At 40.1% G+C, this 15,153-nt stretch overlaps 1 protein-coding gene across 14 annotated transcripts in view; it reads right to left on the bottom strand.

Annotated features, from left to right (window-relative positions):
- GTDC1 (glycosyltransferase like domain containing 1) overlaps positions 1 to 15,153 on the bottom strand; it is a 409,636-nt gene that overhangs the window by 149,729 nt on the left and 244,754 nt on the right. The gene's annotated exons all lie outside the window — the stretch shown is intronic.

Below are 15,153 nucleotides of genomic sequence, written 5' to 3' on the forward strand. Positions count from 1 at the left end.
ATCTCCTGACCTCGTGATCCGCCCACCTCGGCCTCCCAAAGTGCTGGGATTACAGGCTTGGGCCACCATGCCTGGCCCATTTAGTCTTCTTTCTATGAAAGGGTACAAAGAATATTTGCAACAGGGGAGTTCAAGACATTTTCCAAAGTTTTATACAGGAGTTGCCAAATCAGGTGAAATGTGACGTCTCCCCCACCTCTAAATCCCATGGATCTTTGTACTTAGCCACCTCTGAAGAATCTCTACAACTTGATCAGTAATATCCAACATATTTATTCAAATCATGTCTCACACACACACACACACACACACACACAGATACTACTTTATTGTGAAATGTATCTAATTGTTAAAAAGATAGCCTTATAGTGAAATGATATGTTTACCCCATGCTTCTCATGTTCATGTTAGAATTCTTTACTTGGGAACAAGACAACACACTTATACTCACACTGGCCCACAACAATCTTTCAAACTCCAAGGTTCCATGATTCTATAATGTGAATACAGCTATTCTGCCACCCCACAGAATTCTCCAGGTTAAGTACCTCAAGACTCTTCAAGTATGTTTAGAAGTTTTGTTTTACATATATAAATAAATATATATATATAATATCAACAAATGTTATATATATTCCCTTTTTGAATGCAAAAATTAACATTATTCTGTCAAATACCATTTTGTACATTTCAGCCACTATCTTGGTCTGTCAAAATAAACATCTTGGTTTTGAAATGTCATGCTTATCACCCATTATTCTTTCAATCATCTTTTGTTCTGTGTCATTCAAAATTCTAGGACACTTGCTTTGGGTTTTTGTTTATGGCACCCCACCAGACTGAAAGAAGGAAAGTTTCTTGAGCATCTACCATATGTGAAGCACCTTGATTAGTACCTCACACTTACTGTTTCCCATAATTTAATTCTCACAAAACCCCTTGTGATCACCTAGTTTATAAATGAGGAAATAAACAATACTAAGTGAGACTTAAACAGCTGAGTGACTGGCTCAAGGGTCTGGTAAATGACAGAGCTTGGTCTTTAAATAAAGTTTCTCTGAATCCAGAGCTGTGTTTTTTCCATTACAATATGGGATCTGTCTTTAGGACAAAAGCAATTCCTGAGTACCTATCAGTCCAGGAAAGATGGGTTAGCTAATTACAAATCTACCTACCCATCTTCATTGTAAGGCTATTATGAAGTTGGTTTGTGAAATGCCCTGCTGATGTCATCAAATACTTTCTATAAAGTAAATAGATACAGTGTATATGCATGTTTGAGGCTTATAGGTATACTAGGCATTTTGTGTTTAAAAAAAGTTTTATTTAAGTAACTCTATGGGGTTGTTTTAATTTTGACATTTTACAGCTGAGGACACTGACGCCCACAGCACTCAAGTGACTGTTCCAGGTCAAATAGCTGGTAAGTGATCCAGCCCCACCCTATCCACTAACCTAGCAGCTCTGTTACAAAGGATGCTGCGGTTGCTTTGACATGTCATGACATGTGCACTGTTGGATATGCTGGCTTCCAGAGAGCAGCACATTTATTTTAAGGACTGTACAAATTATCTGCTTAAGAATACACTCTGAAATGTGGTCAGTGATTTTTCTCTTCTTTTCCTTGTCATCTGTGCATTTACAAGTAAAGAGCTATATTCATCTTGTACTCTCTAGCACCCAGCACATTGCTTACAGTGTTTCTTTCAAAAAACAAAATTAAGCAGTAGAATCATTTTGAAAATAAAATTTACCCGGAATACAAATATATAAAACAAATAAAGGCACAGCTTATTTGGCAAAAGAGGTAAGGAAAACCATGAGGGGAGTGCAGCTTCATTATCTCTTCATATCTGTCCCTCCCTCCCACCACTTTCCCCAAACCCCACCAAACTTTCACTATCACCTGAGAAAATTCTTAGAGTCCTAATGATCCTTTGGAAGAAAATCTGAAAACCAGTCACTATAGAGGGGAATATACTGGATGGTGGTGATGATGAAGATGATGACAATAATAACAGCTAGCATTTACTGAATGCTTACCATAAGGCTAATATAGAAACCCCTTACTAACACATTTTTGATAGGTTCCCCATTGGACATAACAGGTTTACACAAACTAGTGTAGTAGATAACTGGCTGCCATTTTGTTAGTAGATGGAGACGTGGGGAATACAATGCTATGTAAAACTGGAGGCCAGGGGCCACTGGAGCACAAGAGGGAGGATCGTCATGTGAAACTGACTCAAAGGACAGTGAGTATCTGTTCATCAGTTCATGCATTCATGCAACAAATAATTCTGGAGTGCCTTCTAGGTGCCCTGCATGGAGCTTACCTTCTAATAGAACATCTGAGGTGCAGCAAGAGGAAAAGGAGAATGAAATGTATCGCAGACAAACTCTACTTACGTGACAATTTTTAGACTTCTAGCCACACTGGTTAGTGAGGGCTACAGTAATTTTTCTAAGTTCCCTTAGTTGTAAGGACATCATTATCAGTAAATGGTATTTATAGCTACCAAAATTAAAATCAAATCAAATAAAACCTTGAAATGCTGATAGTCAATTTGTAGAAACAATTTAGAAATGGTAATCTGAAGGAAAATATCAAAAATACAAATTTTGTCACTGTCCAAAAATTCTATTAATATACAATTAGGTCTTATTAAAACTACATAATAGGGCCAGGCAGGGTGGCTCACACCTGTAATCTCAGCACTTTGGGAGGTGGAGGTGGGCAGATCACTTGAGGTCAGGAAATCAAGGGCAGCCTGGCCAACATGGCAAAACCCTGTCTCTACTAAAAATAAAAAAATTAGCCAGGTGTGGTGGTGCACACCTGTAATCCCAGCTACTCGGGAGGCTGAGGCAGGAGAAATGCTTGAACCTGGGAAGAAGAGGTTGCAGTGAGCAAAGACAGCACCACCGTACTCCAGTCTGGGCAACAGAGCAAGACTCCATCTCAAAAAATAAATAAATAAAGGGGTGGGGGGGCGGTTCCAAGATGGCCAAATAGGAATAGGTCCAGTCTACAGCTCCCAGCATGAGCGACGCAGAAGAAGGGTGATTTCTGCATTTCCAACTGAGGTACTAGGTTCATCTCACTGGGGCTTGTCGGACAGTGGGGGCAGGACAGTGGGTGCAGCCCACAAAGAATGAGCCAAAGCAGGGCGAGGCATCCCCTCACCCAGGAAGTGTAAGGGGTCAGGGAATTCCCTTTCCTAGCCAAGGGAAGCGGTGATGGATGCCACCTGGAAAATCGGGTCACTCCCACCCTAACACTGCACTTTTCCAAAGGTCTTAGCAAACGGCACACCAGGAGATTATATCCTGCGCCTGGCTCGGAGGGTCCCACGCTCACGGAGCCTCACTCATTGTTAGCACAGCAGTCTGAGATCAAACTGCAAGGCAGCAGTGAGGCTGGGGGAGGGGCGCCCACCATTGCTGAGGCTTGACTAGGTAAACAATGCGGCCAGGAAGCTCGAACTGGGTGGAGCCCAAGGCAGCTCAAGGAGGCCTGCCTGCCTCTGTAGACTCCACCTCTGGGGGCAGGGCATAGCCAAACAAAAGGCAGAAGAAACCTCTGCAGACATAAATGTCCCTGTCTGACAGCTTTGAAGAGAGTAGTGGTTCTCCAACCACACAGTTTGAGATCTGAGAATGGACAGACTGCCTCCTCAAGTGGGTCCCTGACCCCCGAGTAGCCTAACTGGGAGGCACCCCCCAGTAGGGGCAGACTGACACCTCACACAGCCAGGTAACCCTCTGAGACGAAGCTTCCAGAGGAACGATCAGGCAGCAACATTTGCTGTTCAGCAATATTCACTGCTCTGCAGCCTCCACTGCTGATACCAAGGCAAACAGGGTCTGGAGTGGACCTCCAGTAAGCTCCAACAGACCTGCAGCTGAGAGTCTTGACTGTTACAAGGAAAAGTAACAAACAGAAAGGACACCCACACCAAAACACCACCTGTACATCACCATCATCAAAGATCAAAGGTAGATAAAACCACAGAGATGGGGAAAAAACAGAGCAGAAAAGCTGAAAATTCTAAAAATCAGAGTACCTCTCCCCCTCCAAAGGAACGCAGCTCCTCGCCAGCAACAGAGCAAAGCTGGACGGAGAATGACTTTGACGAGCTAAGAGAAGAAGGCTTCAGATGATCAAACTTCTCTGAGCTAAAGGAGGAAGTTTGAACCCATCGCAAAGAAGCTAAAAACTTGAAAAAAGATTAGACGAATGGCTAACTAGAATAACCAGTGTAGAGAAGTCCTTAAATGACCTGATGGAGCTGAAAACCACGGCATGAGAACTACGTGATGAATGCACAAGCTTCAGTAGCCGATTTGATCAACTGGAAGAAAGGGTATCAGTGATTGAAGATCAAATGAATGAAATGAAGAGAGAAGTTTAGAGAAAAAAGAATCAAAAGAAACTAACAAAGCCTCCAAGAAATATAAGACTATGTGAAAAGACGAAATCGACGTCTGATTGGTGTACCTGAAAGTGACAGGGAGAATGGAACCAAGTTGGAAAACACTCTGCAAGATATTATCCAGGAGAACTTCCCCAACCTAGCAAGGCAGGGCAACATTCAAATTCAGGAAATACAGAGAACGCCACAAAGATACTCCTGGAGAAAAGCAACTCCAAGACACATAATTGTCAGATTCACCAAAGTTGAAATGAAGGAAAAAACGTTAAGGGCGGCCAGAGAGAAAGGTCAGGTTAACCACAAAGGGAAGCCCATCAGTCTAACAGCAGATCTCTCGGCAGAAACTCTACAAGCCAGAAGAGAGTGGTGGGCCAATATTCAACATTTTTAAAGAAAAGAATTTTCAACCCAGAATTTCATATCCAGCCAAACTAAGCTTCATAAGTGAAGGAGAAATAAAATACTTTACAGACAAGCAAATGCTGAGAGATTTTGTCACCACCAGGCCTGCCCCAAATGAGCTCCTGAAGGAAGCACTAAACATGGAAAGGAACAACCAGTACCAGCCACTGCAAAAACATGCCAAATTGTAAAGACCATCGATGCTAGGAAGAAACTGCATCAACTAACAAGCAAAATAACCAGCTAACATCATAATGACAGGATCAAATTCACACATAACAATATTAACCTTAAAGGTAAATGGGCTAAATGCTACAATTAAAAGACAAAGATGGGCAAATTGGACAAAGAGTCAAGACTCATCAGTGTGCTGTATTCAGGAGACCCATCTCACGTGCAGAGACACACATAGGCTCAAAATAAAGGGATGGAGGAAGATCTACCAAGCAAATGGAAAACAAAAAAAGGCAGGGGTTGCAATCCTAGTCTCTGATAAAACAGACTTTAAACCAACAAAGATCAAAAGAGACAAAGAAGGCCATTACGTAATGGTAAAGGGATCAATTCAACAAGAAGAGCTAACTATCCTAAACATATATGCACCCAATACAGGAGCACCCAGATTCATAAAACAAATCCTTATAGACCTACAAAGAGACTTAGACTCCCACACAATAATAATGGGAGACTTTAACACCCCACTGTCAACATTAGACAGATCAACGAGACAGAAAGTTAACAGGGATATCCAGGAATTGAACTCGGCTCTGCACCAAGTGGACCTAATAGACATCTACAGAACTCTCCACCCCAAATCAACAGAATATACATTCTTCTCAGCACCATATCATACTTATTCCAAAATTGACCACAGAGTTGGAAGTAAAGCACTCTTCAGCAAATGTAAAAGAACAGAAATTATAACAAACTGTCTCTCAGACCACAGTGCAATCAAACTAGAACTCAGGATTAAGAAACTCACTCAAAACCGCTCAACTACATGGAAACCGAACAACCTGCTCCTGAATGACTACTGGGTACATAACAAAATGAAGGCAGAAATAAAGATGTTCTTTGAAACCAATGAGAACAAAGACACAACATACCAGAATCTCTGGGACACATTTAAAGCAGTATGTAGAGGGAAACTTATAGCACTAAATGCCCACAAGAGAAAGCAGGAAAGATCTAAAATTGACACCCTAACATCACAATTAAAAGAACTAGAGAAGCAAGAGCAAACACATTCAAAAGCTAGCAGAAGGCAAGAAATAACTAAGATCAGAGCAGAACTGAAGGAGATACAGACACAAAAAACCCTTCAAAAAATCAATGAATCCAGGAGATGGTTTTTTGAAAAGATCAACAAAATTGATAAACCGCTAGCAAGACTAATAAAGAAGAAAAGAGAGAAGAATCAAATAGATGCAATAAAAAATGACAAAGCGGATATCACCACCAATCCCACAGAAATACAAACTACCATCAGAGAATACTACAAACACCTCTATGCAAGTAAATTAGAAAATCTAGAAGAAATGGATAAATTCCTGGACACATACACCCTCCCAAGACTAAACCAGGAAGAAGTTGAGTCTCTGAATAGACCAATAACAGGCTCTGAAATTGAAGCAATAATTCATAGCTTACAAACCCAAAAAAGTCCAGGACCAGACGGATTCACAGCCGAATTCTACCAAAGGTACAATGAGGAGCTGGTACCATTCCTTCTGAAATTATTCCAAGCAATAGAAAAAGAGGTATTCCTCCCTAACTTATTTTATGAGGCCAGCATCAGCCTGATACCAAAGCCTGACAGAGACACAACAAAAAAAGAGAATTTTAGACCAATATCCTTGATGAACATTGATGCAAAAATCCTCAATAAAATACTGGCAAACCGAATCCAGCAGCACATCAAAAGGCTTATCCCCCATGATCAAGTGGGCTTCATCCCTGGGATGCAAAGCTGGTTCAACATAACACAAATCAATAAACGTAATCCAGCATATAAACAGAACCAAAGACACAAACCACATGATTATCTCAATAGATGCAGAAAAGGCCTTCGACAAAATTCAACAGCCCTTCATGCTAAAAACTCTCAATAAATTAGGTATTGACAGTATGTATATCCAAATAATAAGGGCTATTTATGACAAACCCACAGCCAATATCATACTGAATGGGCAAAAACTGGAAGCATTCCCTTTGAAAATTGGCACAAGACAGGGATACCCTCTCTCACCACTCCTATTCAACATAGTGTTGGAAGTTCTGGCCAGGGCAATCAGGCAGGAGAAAGAAATAAAGGGTATTCAATTAGGAAAAGAGGAAATCAAATTGTCCCTGTTTACAGGTGACATGATTGTATATTTAGAGAATCCCGGCCAGGCACAGTTGCTCATGCCTGTAATCCCAGCACTTTGGGAGGCCAAGGCAGGCAGATCATGAGGTCAGGAGATGGAGACTATCTTGGCTAACATGGTGAAACCCTGTCTCTACTAAAAATACAAAAAATTAGCTGGGCGTGGTGGCTGGCGCCTGTAGTCCCAGCTACGCGGGAGGCTGAGGCAGGAGAATAACGTGAACCTGGGAGGCGGAGCTTGGAGTGAGCCAAGATTGCGCCACTGCACTCCAGCCTGGGAGACAGAGCGAGACTCTGTCTCAATTAAAAAAAAAAAAAGAAAACCCCATCATCTCAGTCCAAAATCTCCTGAAGCTGATAAGCAACTTCAGCAAAGTCTCAGGATACAAAATCAATGTGCAAAAATCACAAGCATGTTTATACAACAATAACAGACTAACAGAGAGCCAAATCATGAGTGAACTCCCATTCACAATTGCTTCAAAGAGAATAAAATACCTAGGAATCCAACTTACAAGGGATGTGAAGGACCTCTTCAAGGAAAACTACAAACCACTGCTCAAAGAAATAAAAGAGGACAAAAACTAATGGAAGAGCATTCCATGCTCATGGATAGGAAGAATCCACATCATGAAAATGGCCACACTGCCAAAGGTAATTTATAGATTCAATGCCATCTCCATCAAGCTACCAATGACTTTCTTCACAGAATTGGAAAAAACTACTTTGAAGTTCATATGGAACCAAAAGACAATCCTAAGCCAAAAGAACAAATCTGGAGGCATCATGCTACCTGACTTCAAACTATACTACAAGGCTGCAGTAACCAAAACAGCATGGTACTGGTACCAAAACAGAGATATAGACCAATGGAACAGAACAGAGCCCTCAGAAATAATACCACACATCTACAACCATCTGATTTTTGTCAAACCTGACAAAAACAAGAAATGGGGAAAGGATTCCCTATTTAATAAATGGTGCTGGGAAAACTGGCTAGCCATATGCAGAAAGCTGAAACTGGGTCCCTTCCTTACACCTTATACAAAAATTAATTCAAGATGGATTAAAGACTTAAATGTTAGACCTAAAAACCATAAAAACCCTAGAAGAAAACCTAGGCAATACCATTCAGGACATAGGCATGGGCAAGGACTTCATGTCTAAAACAACAAAAGCAACGGCAACAAAAGCCAAAATTGACAAATGGGATCTAATTAAACTAAAGAGCTTCTGCACAGCAAAAGAAACTACCATCAGAGTGAACAGGCAACCTACAGAATGGGAGAAAATTTTTGCAATCTACTCATCTGACAAAGGGCTAATATCCAGAATCTACAATGAACTCAAACAAATTTACAAGAAAAAAACAAACAACCCCATCAACAAGTAGGCAAAGGATATGAACAGACACTTCTCAAAAGAAGACATTAATGCAGCTAAAAGACACATGAAAAAATGCTCATCATCACTGGCCATCAGAGAAATGCAAATCAAAACCACAATGAGATACCATCTCACACCAGTTAGAATGGTGATCATTAAAAAGTCAGGAAACAACTGGTGCTGGAGAGGATGTGGACAAACAGGAACACTTTTACACTGTTGGTGGGACTGTAAACTAGTTCAACCATTATGGAAGACAGTGTGGCAATTCCTCAAGGATCTAGAACTAGAAATAGCATTTGACCCAGCCATCCCATTACTGGGTATATACCCAAAGGATTATAAATCATGCTGCTATAAAGACACATGCACACATATGTTTATTGAGGCACTATTCACAATAGCAAAGACTTGGAACCAACCCAAATGTCCAACAATGATAGACTGGATTAAGAAAATGTGGCACATATACACCATGGAATACTATGCAGCCATAAAAAAGGATGAGTTCATGTCCTTTGTAGGGACATGGATGAATCTGGAAACCATCATTCTCAGCAAACTATCGCAAGGACAAAAAACCAAACACAGCATGTTCTCACTCATAGGTGGGAATTGAACAATGAGAACACTTGGACACAGGAAGGGGAACATCACACAATGGGGCCTGTCATAGGGTGGGGGGAGGGGGGAAGGATAGCATTAGGAGATATACCTAATGTAAATGACGAGTTAATAGGTGCAGCACACCAACATGGTGCATGTATACATATGTAACAAACCTGCACGTTGTGCACATGTACCCTAGAACTTAAAGTGTAATAAAACATAAAAAAGAAATAAATAAATAATATAAAACTACATAATAGGACGGTCCCAATATCCATGGACTTGTTCTCCTGTATTCAGTTTCCTAATAAGGAAGGACTATTTTTCTCCACATAACAGAAGACAAAAATTGACCTCCCCCCCAAAAAAAAACTTGTGCAAATATATAATGAAATCTTACATTACGAAATTATGTAGCACTTTTAAACTCTTTGCAACTTATTTCCATTCAAAACCATCCTGTAAGGCAGCAGGAGTGATATCATCTTTCCCATCTTACTCAGATGAAGTAGGGACACTTGCCTGCGGTCTCCCTCTGGCACCTGATCTTAAGTCTCTGATTCTCACATCAGGGCCTTTCCAGTGCACTCGAATTATTGTGAATACAATTGCTTGGATTCCTAGGGGAACTATTTCCTACCTACATTAAGAAAATTCCCTAAAATTCCCAGTTGTCTTTTGACTCTGTTAATATAGGAAAAGTGCAAAAAAGCCAAAGAAAATCAGCCAAGAGCAGTTTCTTCACCCTACTGTGTTATGTGCCAAATTGATTCTTGGCATAAATTTGCACCCTCTATGGCCTGGCTCATCTACAGCTTCGTACTGAGAGCCTGTCATACCCAAAACCACGGCAGGCCCATGGAGAGCCCAAGTGAGATATATCTATGAAGTGAATAAGGTAAGAAGGTAGGCTTTGATTCCCACATCTAGAGCATGTCCATGAGAAGCCCTGGCTATAACCATCCTAACTGCTGTTTCTTCCCCTGTACCCTTATTTCACCGGGTTCACACCTCTGGGGCCATTCCACCCAACAGGCCTTTTCCATGGATCTCTGGCTCCAACTCATTTCCAAATACAACTATAGCAGTAAATTGGGCCCTAAAACATAGGTAAGGTAGTGATAGCACTGATGTTCACATATGGATCTTTTGAGACCCCTTTCCTAGGACTGAATTTGCTTCTGACACAGACCTACGGGAACTCTGCTGGACTCCACTGGTCTGAACACTGACACTTGGAAGCCTTATAACTGAATCTGTCCAGCTTCAGACAGAGTGCCTGATCAGATGTGAGTTCCCTACATCTCTGGAAGCTGGTGATTCAGACTGCCAGACATTCTCTGGGCAGGCCAGCATTTGTTACCTTTAAATCTCTTTCTTGCTCTCTCTCCTGTCTCTCTTCCAACATTAAGAGTTCTCAGCATGTTATACAGTTGGACCCCTGCTATATAATACTGGACAGAGGAACCGCTCTTATATAGTTTCTATTAATTCTACTGGAATTCAGATGGTCAGCCTGCTTAAAAAACTGAAATGTTTTCAAAATGATAAGTATCAATAAGCAAAACAATCATGATGGATATCTTCTAAACTACCCAAATATTCATCACTAAGGAGGGAAGTATTTTACTCGAGTTTGTTAATACACTTTCCATCTTAAAGAGGTCAACACATGAAAAGCTTACTATCTGTCAATTATGTTTAAATGAAGAATAACCTAATTGGTTCTTTATTCCTAGAAAGTATTGCATTGGTATAATATTGTACTAGGTTGAAAAGAATAATCCCTAGGATTCTTGCACAAAGCTTTCCAGTTCAAAATAATTAAGCAATTTAACAAATGACACAAAATATCTAGAAAGTCTGCTATATTTTGAGACACAAGTACCAAGAGCTCCAACTACAGAATCTAACTGAGGGAAATAATACAGATGTACTTGTCTCTATTTCTCCCTCTAAGTACAACGCAAAACACTGGACATTATCTATAAAAATCAAACATGAGAAAATTCTGATAAGTGGAGACAAGAAGGCAGATTAGCTAGAGAACTTTGAACCTAAGGAATGATATAGTAATTCGTTCCCTGGCTTTCTTTCTGACTGATACAGCCCAGGCTGGATATTAAAGAAGTCAGCAACCTGGCAACATCAACAGGCAAAGCCAAAGAACAGCCCCTAGAAAAATCTATTCTCTCTAGCCAAAGGACAAGCAAAGGGATGGTAATAGCAAGACAGAAAGCTTTAGTTATTATCTAAACACTTCTACTCCACCGAACACCATGGCGAAAACCACGACCTAACCCTTCGAGCAAAGGCCTAAGCAGAGAACCTAGATTTCCAGCTTTGCCGTGCTGTATCAAGGTCTTTCTCCACCCCCACCAGTGCCAAAGAAGGCACACACTGAGAACTGGGACTTCCATTCCAACCAGGCAGTAATGAGGCATCCCTCCCTTTTTCCAGTGGGTGATGTCAGAGAGGACTTAATGGAGAGTTGAGACTTTTACCATAGCTCAGTGGTAATAAGTTCCCAAGGAGCCAATCCCTTGACTCTGGTCAGTAAAGGCCTACAGAAGAACTCAGACGTCCACCCTCATCTCACAATAACAAGGCAGCACCCCCTTCACACATCAGAGCAATACATATCAACGGAGGCCTGTAAAAAAACCCTCAAAACCCAAGATTTAATTAGGATCCAGAGTCTAATAACATAAGATCCCAAATGTCCAGATTTCAATAGACCATCACTCATCATACGAAGAAGCACAATACCAAACTGAACTAGAAAAGGCAATCGACAGATGCCAACTAAGATGACCTAGATGAATCACAAGGAATTCAAGCAGCCAACATAAAATGATTCAAGAAATAAAGTACCTGAAACAAGTGAAACAGAAAGTTTCAGAAAAAAAGAGGAAAAAAAAGGATAAGTAAAGACAAACCAAATAGAAATTTTAGAACTAAAAAGTAGAATATACACAATGAAAGAGCTCAACTGTAGAATGGAGGAGATAACAAAAAGAATCAGTGACCCTGAACAGAGAACAAGAAAAATTAGCCAATTTGAACAACAGTGGATAAAAAAAGATTGGGGAAAAAAATGACCAATGTTTCAGAAATGTATGGGACTATAACAAAAGCTCTAACATTTGTGTCATTACATTCCCGGAAGAACAGAAGAAGGTGATGATGAAAAAATATTCAAAGAAATGCTGGCTGAAAATTTCCCAAATTTGGCAAAAACCAAGATCTATAGATTGAAGAAACTGAGAAAACTCTAAACCAGGTAAATCCCCCAGAATCCATGCCGACACACATCATATTCAGACTTCTGAAAACTAAAGACAGAAAAATTCTTGAAAGCAGCCAGAGAGACAAGATTTATTAACTGCAGAGAGGAAAACAATTTGAACAGTGGATTTCTCATCAGAATCTGTTTGCCTTTTTCATTGTCTTAATAATTTCTAAAGCACCTCTTTCTGTACTTCATTCAAAATTTTATCGGCCTTACTTTTTCTTTAAATAAAAATCTAGGTAAATAGTAGACCACAACATATAGTTCTTACCTATGTTTTAAATTGAAAAACATCAATGTGGAGTAGTATTTTCAAAGATGAGGGCCCCTAAAGTGTTAATGTTCTTCTCTACTTGGGAGAGGGTTTCAGGCTTGGTGCCACAGGATTTGCCCTTTGTGGCTTCTCACATCCCAGACTTAGAAAATATGAGCTGTGATACAGAGAAAGGTAAGAAGCTCAGCAGAGCCCCTTAATGATAAATGAGTTTGCATCATCTGTCATTAGAACTTCCTGCCAACTGGGTCATTCCCTATTAAATTACCACTTCTCAATGTTTAAAATACTGATTGATAAATGACTGTGCCAAAACTGATAACACAACAGCTTTTATTTTCTAATAATCTTAGTTACTACAGCCTGCTTGTCAAGGCACAGACACCATACTTTTTTTTCTGTTTTTAAACGACTTTACCAAAAGACAATTTAATCTAATGCAATGCTATCAGGTATACTGTCTGGCCCCTTATATGTCATATACATGCTGGTTCCACTTGCCAAAATAAACCTACTGGCGATTTAGTGATATGGGGCGCTCCAAGTTTCACATTTCATCAAATGCTAGTAATCTGTTTTATCAATATAAACTGCAATTTAATGAAAAAATTCTTTTCTTCAGTACACTTCACTTTCAATGCCCTTGAGTATAGTTTGTTCATGCTGTAGAACAAGAGAGTGTTTTACAAGACCTTAACTCTCAGGAGAAATTTCCCTATAAATACAAAATTCAAGTTTTATGGGAGTGTGTTGTATGCACATGAGTAGTGCCCACACTACAAAACAAAACAAAACAAAACAAGAGGTTGCACTTAGATTTCGGCTTAAATATCCTTCTGAGATATTATATAACGGACTTGTTATTAGAACAAAGCTTAGATGAGCAACTAGAAGATAGGTTAATAAAATGGCATTTATATCCCAGAGGTCTCTGAATCAAAATACACCAGAACATACTGCAGGCATATGTTAAGGCAGAACCAATCACTGGAATTCACAGCAGTTTTAAAAATTTGAAAATTCAGGCCAGACATGGTGGCTCACGATTGTAATCCCAGCAATTTGGGAGGTCAAGGTGGGCGGATCACTTTAAGTTGGGAGTTTGAGACTAGCCTGGCCAACAATGTGAAACCCCCTCTCTACTAAAAATACAAAAAAATCAGCCAGGTGTGGTGGCACACAACTGTACTCCCAGCTACTCTGGAGGCTGAGGCACAAGAATTGCTTGAACCCGGGAGGTGGAGGTTGCAGTAAACCGAGATCACACCACTGAACTCCAGCCTGGGTGACAGAGCGAGACCCTGTCTAAAAAAAAACAACTGAAATCTCTATGGTGGTTGTCTCTTTCTTAGTGATTCAAAGTGAGAATCCTCTGGCTAAGTTTAAGCAAGGTTTTATACAGCCAAAATTGCATACAAATTTATATGAAAGTTGGCCAATCTCGATTCTCTGTAAAACCATTCAAGGCTCCTCTTTCCTAGTGAGGTTGCCTCCCAAAAAATTAACTGTGGCATCATTTGTTTCTACTTCTTTCACACTTACTACTAAACGCAGGCAAGGGCCAGTTTGGCAATTGGAAGAGTGATGATCCACCAGGACATCACTCCCTGTGGTTTCACACACCTATGTTTTGGTCATTATCACTATTTTTGTTTTCTCTAAGCACTTTTTTGTTCATTCAAAGTGCTTGGTGGCAATGTCACTGGAAAAAATAATGAAAACAACAGAAACATGGGACCAATAATTTCTTACCTGTGCCATTCCTTTCTGCAGCACTTTTGTCTTATTTGTCTTCTCTACTATACACAGGTCATAACTGAGTGGCTATTATGTCTTTCTCCAGGATTTGTGTGTTACAATACTACATGGTCAAAGTTGAGCAAAAGTTTAATAATAAATGCAAGCAAATGGTATTCAGAGAAATTCTTTCACTAGAGATGGCAGGGCAAAAGAAATCAGGAACTGCAGTAACTCACAGGCAGGGAGATAAAATGTATTACCCTGCAAGTCTGTTTCTTCTAGTTGCTACTACCAAGCAGGGAAGAGCAGAAATCTCATGAGTAACTGTCCAGGGAGAGTGAGTAATAAGGTGTATGAGTAATATGTTGAATTAGTAAAATATATCCATGCAAAACACAGCTCTTTACATAAATATGTACACCATAACATTCCATGGTGTCAGCAATTTCTGCCAAGTGTTTTATCTACTAGTAAATCTTAAAAAAAAAATCTGTATTTGCTTATATATTAGTCAACTTTAACCTAGCAAGTAAGGCAAACTGTGAGTTGCCAAAATAAAGTTTCCATATGAGATTTTTATGTGTGTGTTGGGGTGGGGGGGCGGTGGGGAGTAGATTTATGTGAGGGGTGTGTGTGTGTGTGTGCA

This window comes from Pongo pygmaeus, chromosome 11 (assembly GCF_028885625.2).
Source record: "Pongo pygmaeus isolate AG05252 chromosome 11, NHGRI_mPonPyg2-v2.0_pri, whole genome shotgun sequence".
Taxonomy (NCBI): Eukaryota; Metazoa; Chordata; class Mammalia; order Primates; family Hominidae; genus Pongo; species Pongo pygmaeus.